Below are 9,972 nucleotides of genomic sequence, written 5' to 3' on the forward strand. Positions count from 1 at the left end.
CTAATTTGCTTAAACATCGGAAATCGGCAAAAAAAAAATAAAATATTTTTATTTTCATATTGCATCAGGAAACATTTCCCATGGCCATATATTTGGCCATTGGCATGCTTCCTGCACTGGATGCAACCTTTATTTGGAGCTGTCACGGCTCCGTTTTTCTATTTGCAGAATGGTACTCAGTTGTCAACTGAGTACATTTCTGCAAATAACACCACTCTTACTCAGACAGGTTCGGGTTTCCTGAATTGCAAATCTACCTCATTTGTATGCCTTTCACCTGCAGTTGAGGTAATTTGCATATCCCAGCCCTGTCCGTGTAAGAGCCGTTTTAGGAGCTCTCTTACACTCCCCTGCAGGCTGTTCCTGGATCGCTCGTCAGACATGCTGGCTGCATGGAGTCTTACTCTACTCTAAGACTCCATGCAAGCCTTCGTGAATCTGGCCCATAGAGTGGGGAGTGGTAAGATCAGGCCAGAACCTGCAAAAGTGAAAGCCATTCTGGCATGGTCTGCCCCTGTTATCAAAAAGCAGGAGAGGGCATTCTTATGGACAGTGGGGTATTACAGAGAGTTTGTCCACAATTACAGTACCATAGCTGCTCCCCTCACAGATCAGACAAGGAAAATAAGCCAGATAAGGTAGTGTGGACCCCAGCATGTGAGCAGGCATTCCAGAAGCTCAAAGGAGCTTTGGGAGTACCCTCTGTGTTAGCCAATCCAGATTACAGCAAATAATTTGTTGTGCAGGTGGTTGCTTCAAACCATGGGGAGGGGGCTGCACTTAGCCAGGTTTCTTCAGAGGGAGATGAGCCCCCAGTGGCATATCTCAGTAGTAGGCTCCAACCCAGGGAGGAATGCTATGCAGCTGTAGAAAAGGAATGCCTAGCCACACTGTGGGCACTGCAGAAACATCAGACTTATCTGTATGGAAGGAAATTCACTGTAGTTACAGACCACAATCCCTTAACATGGCTATATCGAGTCAGCCAGCAAAATGCCAAATTACTAATGTGGAGCCTACAGTTACAAGCATATGATATGACAGTGCAGCACTGCAGTGGGATTAGCAATGTCAGTACAGATGGGCTCTCAAGACAGGGAATTTGGTAAGGTATTCTCAGATAGGGTCAACCCTCTCAAGCAATGTTTTTCAAGGATCACTTGTAAAACTAGCTTGAGTTTTCGGGGGGGTGGGGGGTGAAATAAATGTGATATAGGGAAATATTGAGAGCCCAGCTAACTGGAATTTTGTAAATAATTCTATGTCATGTGTGAATGTTGATATGATTTATACAGAATAGTGTGTTATGTACTGAGCTAAAATGTAATCACAGCATACCCTGCTGACTTAGAACAGAAACGCACATAAACTATATACTTGTGCAAATGTATGTTTTAACAGTAGAAACTAGTACACAAAATAGTTAACTTGCAAAACTTCAAGAAAATAAGTTGAAATTAATAAACTGCTTTATGATTGTGCAGTAAAAGTTCTCTCTCAATTTTATTGTAGCAGACACAATGTCTGGAGATAGAAGTTTATGTATTGTCTTGAAAAAGAAGTGATTACTAGGTTTAAAATTGTTTTATTGGTTTATGACTTTCGGGATCTGCAAACATCTGAGAGATATGTACTTTCACACAGAAATGTTAAATTCTGTTTTAGCCTGGGTACTGAAGTCAGGTGACAAAAGTGATGTCATCCAATCTAACCCAGCAGTAATATTTGATTTTAATTTAAGAACTCTCTCAGTGAGAGACTATGCATTTTGTATTTTGTCTTGGAGCTAACAAGAACATCCACTCATCATCACCATCTGCATTTGCCTTACTGCAAGTAAGATTTAGCACATAGAATCTCCTTTTGATATAGACAGGAATATAGTAAAGATTAGTTTAGATATTTTCTGTATTTATTTCAGACTGTCCTGCAAAATTGTGTTAAATATTTCTTTTGATTTTGAACTCTGAAGTTACTGTGTTGATTTACTGAGTATTGTCTTGTTCTTTTATTATTTATTATTAAATATATTTAAACCTATATTTGTGGCTGATATTTGTGAGACATATTTAACTGCTTAGGGTACTTACATATGTTTTTGGTGACACTTTACAGGCCACTCCTAAATAGCCTTGCAGGTCTTGGTCAGACTACCATTTGGATAATAGTAACATTACACAGTAGGATTGGACACCCTTTATTAAGGGCCCTTAAAAGCAGCTGGGAAGTAGTGGTTGATGGCAGTGGAGACTACCTTACAGTCTGGGCAGAACGAGACATAGCTAGTAAACTTGTGTCAGCCTTTCCCAGGTGTGTGTGTGTGTGTGTGTGTGTGTGTGTGTCAGCTACTTGGGCAGGGACACAAAACACTGGTTGGACAGAGAGGGTGGTGAAGGTTTTGACCTGGCCTCTCAGCTCAGATCTCAACCCAATAGCTGTGCCATTTGGGAGTTTTATTTGGGATCTGGAGAAAGAAGGAGAAACCAACGCCAGACTGACTGTGGTCTCTGTGTGCTCTTAAGGGAAAATGCACTTTATTGTGTGTGTACTTGTCATCTTTCCAGTGTGTACATCCCCTAGCTGTTGCCACTGGTGAGGATTGAGGCTCCTTGATTACCGGGCCAGTGCAGGGGATTCATAGCTTCTTACACCTGGAAAAACATTTGTGACAGCCTGTTGTCTTTTTGTCTTCAATAAAAGTATTATGCATGGTTCCTTGAGCTGTTTCCTTTTTGTTGTTCTAAGGACTGACTAAATGAAGCAGCAGGATGTACAGCAACTGCAAGATTCACTCCTAAGGTTTGTGGTAAATGTTCATAGGTGATTACTAGGATAGTAATCCCAGGGGGTCTAGCCAAGTTTCCCAAGAATAAATCCATGTACTTTTTGTCTTTGAGGTGCACACCTTACCCATTATGTCTACCCCAACCCCCCTTGAGAGTATTGCACTGATTTATAATAAGCGACCAGCTCATCCTAGCTCTACTAGTTTATTTATTTAAGCTTCTCAAGGATCAACTACCCTGCAAAGCTAGTAAGTTCCTTTGAACCTGTGACCCTATCAAGGTGCAAACTAACATTTTGTTTAAGCTATGTCACTGTCATGAATGTAAGATCAGCAATGCCCATCAAGTCACTGCTAATGCACTGCTTATAGTGGATTGGCCCTTTACCCTGCATGGAATGACAAACAGGAACACTTGATACAGTACAGGAAATATGTCCATACATCAGCTCCAGAGGTTATACATTGAGTCTTTCTTGTTGTAGGCGGACTTTGCACTTATTTACAGAGCCCTTTATAGGACCAAAATAAAGATACACTATGCTACCTGGAGTAACAAGAACCCTGGATGCAATGATAAGGAAACATGGTCATACATGAACTCCAGAAGTATATACAGTAAGTCTGAGCAACTGACTACTTTACTGGAACTGTACTATCTTGATATCCATCAACATAGCAAGTCCACAGCTTTTAAGTTTACTACTCTGTAGCAACTATTGATATAAATTCCTTATCTAATGCATTTTAGCATTTTAGGCCTGTTTTTTTTTTTTTTTGAAAGAGAAGTTGTTTGAGATGATAATGCCTACAAATATGTATTCTTCAACAACAGTAGGAGCTGTATCACCCAATAAAAATTCATATACTGAATGTGATATTCCAAAGTACATAACTCTACTTTTAACTGTTAATCTGAAGCCCATTCCTCTTAATACATAAATTTACTTCAATGAGATGTCAATCGACTGAGTTAAATATAGGAGTAGCAATTTTGAAATCACCTGTGCATTCATCATTCAAAATGTGTTCTTCAATATAATTTGAAAAAAAACACATTAAAAAGAATATATGGCACCTAAACAATATTATTTTACTTTCAGCTACTTTGTGCATTTCCTCTGTGAGGGTTAACATTGAGTACGGGCTACCTGCCCTGTCCATTTACCTCACCTAGCCTGGAAATGTACACTTTATCACACACTTGAACTGTGAGTTTCTGAATGTCAAAAAAAGAAGGGTTATAAGTGTCCTTTGGTTAACATTTCACTGTATCAGGCATTGACTACATTGTGGGGCCACAGAAGAGGTAGAAAGCAAGATTTCCTTTTGTTTTCTGTCTTCTCTCTGTTCTATGAGTTTGTATACCCTCAAAGTAGCTGTATTTAGAGACTGGGGTGGGGGGCCTCTACCTACTTTGTGGGGAGTATAGGGAGCTTGCATCCTGCAAAAAATATTTTTTATATATTTTGCAACCTTGGGATTGTCACCATTTGGAGACTACTATCTCTTGAAGATTTAAATATTTTAGTTTAGCTTAATCAAGTAGTTACTAAACAACAGTATATAAATCATAGTGAAGCTGTACTAGCTATTTGAGTCACTTTCTCCATTACTTAGGTTACATATAAAAAGAAATTCAGGTCCAACCATGAGCAGTATACATGCACTTTATGAAATTACCAGGGCAAGGCCAGCTGAGAAACAAAAAATAAGAAGACTGGCTATGAACCTAGGCATTTATCCATTAATGTGGTGGAGAATAATGCTCCATTTACTTAGGTTTAATCCATGGGTGATAAAAACACATTCTGCTGATGTGGAGTACGTCACAGGGCTAATCCAACTACTTTGTTAGTCATGATTAATATGTACATTTACTTCAGGCTATATCTTACTCAAGTCACTGTGCCAGGACTAATATAGGAGTCGTTTCTTCATACTTCTGTGCATCTATGTTGTATTTTAATAGAACTCAGTCATGTGACTTCCTCCCCATTCCTTACTGCCTGTCCATAGTAGTGCCTTGCCATTCTGAAAGTATGCAAAGGGAAAATGTGCAACCACATTTTGTAATGTGTATTAACGGATCTGAGACAATTATTGTCATAAAATAGTAATTTCTCTGACTTTGCTAACAGTGAGTGTGCAATGGCATAAACTAAAAAAAATACTTACAATTTCACCACCCGTCTGCACAGCAACTTAGATGTTTCCATATAGCTGACTAAAAAAGCACAAAAGTTCACAAACTGTAGAAAAACAAAGTCGGCACTCCTGGAACCACACACTTCAGCAACTCAAATACATCCTTGTAGTAAATGGCGCAAAAGCACTTTGAGTAAACACTTTTATTAAACCAAAATAAATAGATAGTTTTGTCAGAACCTTCTCAACTTCATCAGATCTGATGAAGTTGAGAAGGTTCTTGATGACAGTACTTATCTATTTGTTATTTTGATTTAATAAAAAGTGTTTTTACTGCTTCCAAAGTGCTTTGTGATCATTTACTACAAGGATTTATTTGAGTTGCTGAAGTGTGTGGTTCCAGGAGTGCTGACTATGTTACCATATATTCCAATATACAATATCCATGCCTAGAAAAGTAGGGGTGGATTTCACATATGCATTTACAAGGGATATAGATCCATAGAAGCAATCTTCTTAGACATTGTTACATGACTGTCTCTCAGTATTTTCCAACTGGTATCATATAATCATTATGCTAACTATAGCTTGAGGTGGTGCCCTATCCCAACAACACCTTTCATATATTTTCTGTCATGCCTTAACATTCCTTTGTGACATATAAGGAGAGAATTATACATTGTCTGCTCTTTGGCATGTGAATTTAAGCTGCTGTATTATGCTATTGGAAAATAAATCCATACTACTAGGCATGATAACTATGACTGTAAAATTATCCAACAATGAATAAAATATAACTGGTCAAGGTTGACTCCATAATTGTCCCATTTACTGGGCTTATAATGCACCCTGAATTTGGAAGATAACATCAATCTGACACCTCATATGTTTTGTAACATGTAATGAGATAACAAAATATAATAAGACCAGTAACCCTGGTAATAACAAATGTTAATGGCTCTATTTGTCATTATTTCATTTTAGTGTGATCTTTAGAGAATAAGCAGTCATTGTTACCTTTATTAACTGATTTTGAATATGTATTCATATATGTTCAGCAACCCACAATGCATAAACATTTATAATTCTATGAATATGTTTTTCATATAAAATAGTTTTATCTACTTTAATGAATAGCAAATCATATTCAATGCAATCATCAAATGAAAGCAATCCTGAAATTAAGCTATTCTTTTCTGCTTTTCAAATGCCACTAAAATGAATAATATCTTGAAAAAAATAATAAAAAGTCGCACTACAAAAAAATCAGATGATGAATTATAGGCCAAATGGCTTCTTAATTTTGATCTATTTCATTCCAATTTAAGTGAAAAGTGTGACTGTTGAACTTGTATCACCTTAGCATGTGTAACAGTAGCCTCTAGTATGCAAAGCTTTCTAGTATTAACAAATCAGAATATAAAACAAATTCTAGCATAGTGCATTCAAGTTTGTCTTCTATTAATGATTAATAGTGCTTTATTTATAATTACCTTTAGTGCCTTAAACCTGTCAGTGATATAAAAATTGTTGCTATCATGCTGACCTTCACTTTTACACAATTCTCTTTCCTGGGCTCTTCAACTTGTTTTATAATTATTGAACTGTCTGCATATCTCCCTATTCTGAACTCTGATGCTCTTTGTTATGGTCATTTTTTTTTACTCCATTACTCCAAGCCCCACAATCAAATGGCATGCCTTGTACAATACTGATAATTTTTCCTTTTCATTTCTTTTTTAACTGGTACTCCCAGCAGTATCAGAACTTCCATCTTATCAGATGCCTTAGTCCCATGTCACTTGTTCTTTCTACAAAGACCTCACAAATTATAGCTTGCAATCTATGATTTCATGCAATGAAAGCTATACAATCAGCTATGTGGGTACAAATGAAAATTCATAATTGCATAACTTTGCTTCAGATGATTAAGGTAACTATAACCATTAGCTTTCAAACATAAATCTCATACACCTTTAGCTACTATGCTTAACACATAGAGAAGTTAATTATCTAGGAATACAAGGTGTTCTTTTGGGATGTTTCCTGTAGCCTTGTCCACATATCTAAGCACTCTGAGAAATTTCTTCCCAGAATTAATTATGAGCGAATGGATATTACCCCCAACCAAGTGCTTCATTGCTTCATTTGAGGTGCATGTTTCTAGATCAATTTTGGGGTAACCCATTTTGACCATTTACACATATCATTCCTTTCCTGTTCCTCTCATAGGGAATATATAAATGGGTATAGTGAAAATTTTCAGTTTGTCTAACAATATCTCTATATTAACTGAAATATTGCCAAATATAAGCAGTCTAAATAATGTTAGTTTTATGCAAGCAATACAGGCTGCCTATAAACAAATTATTTTGTTATTAAAAGAAAGAGGCACACACATAACTGTGCTTTCCTGTCATGTGTTTTTTGTGTGTGTGTGTGTGTGTGTGTGTGTGTGTGTGTGTGTGTGTGTGTGTGTGTGTGTGTGTGGGTGTGTGTGTGTGAGAGAGAGAGACATTATGTGTACTTTATGTCATCAAACTTACTGTAAAATGTTGACAAGGTGATCATTCCATAGCCTCATAGGAAAAATGACATTAAAATTAATAGCTTCTGAACAAAACATGAGCACCACTCTAAATGTTTTTTTCTTCTTTAGGAATAGTATTATAAGTACAGACTATGTAGGTTAAATCAAATAAAGTTTAATTTACTTACAGAGCCACACAGTCATGTGACTTGTGAAAACCTGAAGAAAACACAAACCGTCAACTTTAGAAAGTCTGCTTTCAAATTCATATTGATCACTGCTGCAGTAGCCTTAGCTATATGGGTTATATCCTGCAAATGATATGAAAACCAGCTAGTTTCCAAAACTTCAGGGCACCTTTCACATGCCCAAACTGTCATGCAGCTCATGCTGAGCTGATTAAAAGACAAGCTTGGTCATGAATCCCTTCAGAGGTTTACTGCTGCCGAAGAATACGCTCCTCAAGGCTTTCAAGGAATGACGGTCAGCTTCTGCTTTCCTTTGCTGGGCAGATAAGTTCTCTTTGGGGAAAAGTCTTCCAGTTTTTTAATTTTGTTGACTTTTAATACTTTCCTCTTCAGGAAATTTATTTTAAAGCTAGGTGTATTTTGTTTTAACTGACTGTCTTGGGACTGTAACATGATTTTTAAATGGAGCACTCATATTTCTGTCAGTTTAAAATTGTTGCAAAGTAACTGAAAACACTTTTTCTGTGGAGAAATTGTGTTTATTTTCCTATTGTGGGCTAGCATACTGTTTTAAAGTGCCTTGGACTTGGTTTTCTTGACAAAAACTAACTTTTGTGGACTGGTAGTGGTTAACAACAATCGTTTGTCTTCCTTAGGAAAGAGGCACGATTTTTGGCTTGACAATGGAGCAGGCTACAAGTCCCATGGTTGGGCCTTCTTCCAGGCACAAAAAGAAACAAAAATTCAATAAACAGCCATTGTGATTACTAGGTTTAAAATTGTTTTATTGGTTTATAACTTTCGGGATCTGCAAACATCTGAGAGATATGTACTTTCACACAGAAATGTTAAATTCTGTTTTAGCCTGAGTACTGAAGTCAGGTGACAAAAGTAATGTCATCCAATGTAACCCAGCAGTAATATTTGATTTTAATTTAAGAACTCTCTCAGTGAGAGACTATGCATTTTGTATTTTGTCTTGGAGCTAACAAGAACATCCACTCATCATCACCATCTGCACTTGCCTTACTGCAAGTAAGATTTAGCGCATAGTATCTCCTTTAGGTATAGACAGGAATATAGTAAAGATTAGTTTAGATATTTTCTGTATTTATTTCAGACTGTCCTGCAAAATTGTGTTAAATATTTCTTTTGATTTTGAACTCTGAAGTTACTGTGTTGATTTACTGAGTATTGTCTTGTTCTTTTATTATTTATTATTAAATATATTTAAACCTATATTTGTGGCTGATATTTGTGAGACATATTTAACCGCTTAGGGTACTTACATATGTATTTGGTGACACTTTACAGGCCACTCCTAAATAGCCTTGCAAGTCTTGGTCAGACTACCATTTGGATAATAGTAACATTACACAGTAGGATTGGACACCCTTTATTAAAGGCCCTTAAAAGCAGCTGGTAAGTAGTGGTTGATGGCAGTGGAGACTACCTTACAGTCTGGGCAGAACGAGACATAGCTAGTAAACTTGTGTCAGCCTTTCCCAGGTGTGTGTGTGTGTGTGTGTGTGTGTGTGTGTGTGTGTGTGTGTGTGTGTCAGCTACGTGGGCAGGGACACAAAACACTGGTTGTACAGAGATGGTGGTGGAGGTTTTGACCTGGCCTCTCAGCTCAGATCTCAACCCAATAACTGGGCCATTTGGGAGTTTTATTTGGGGATCTGGAGAAAGAAGGAGAAGCCAACGCCAGACTGACTGTGGTCTCTGTGTGCTCTTAAGGGAAAATGCACTTTATTGTGTGTGTACTTGTCATCTTTCCAGTGTGTACATCCCCTAGCTGTTGCCACTGGTGAGGATTGAGGCTCCTTGATTACCGGGCCAGTGCAGGGGATTCATAGCTTCTTACACCTGGAAAAACATTTGTGACAGCCTGTTGTCTTTTTGTCTTCAATAAAAGTATTATGCATGGTTCCTTGAGCTGTTTTCTTTTTGTTGTTCTAAGGACTGACTAAATGACGCAGCAGGATGTACAGCAACTGCAAGATTCACTCCTAAGGTTTGTGGTAAATGTTCATAGGTGATTACTAGGATAGTAATCCCAGGGGGTCAAGCCAAGTTTCCCAAGAATAAATCCATGTACTTTTTGTCTTTGAGGTGCACACCTTACCCATTATGTCTAACCCAACCCCCTTGAGAGTATTGCTCTGATTTATAATAAGCGACCAGCTCATCCTAGCTCTACTAGTTTATTTATTTAAGCTTCTCAAGGATCAACTACCCTGCAAAGCTAGTAAGTTCCTTTGAACCTGTGACCCTATCAAGGTGCAAACTAACATTTTGTTTAAGCTATGTCACTGTCA

Source organism: Protopterus annectens, chromosome 8.part0 (genome assembly GCF_019279795.1).
Source record: "Protopterus annectens isolate FY-2018-M chromosome 8.part0, PAN1.0, whole genome shotgun sequence".
Taxonomy (NCBI): domain Eukaryota; kingdom Metazoa; phylum Chordata; order Ceratodontiformes; family Protopteridae; genus Protopterus; species Protopterus annectens.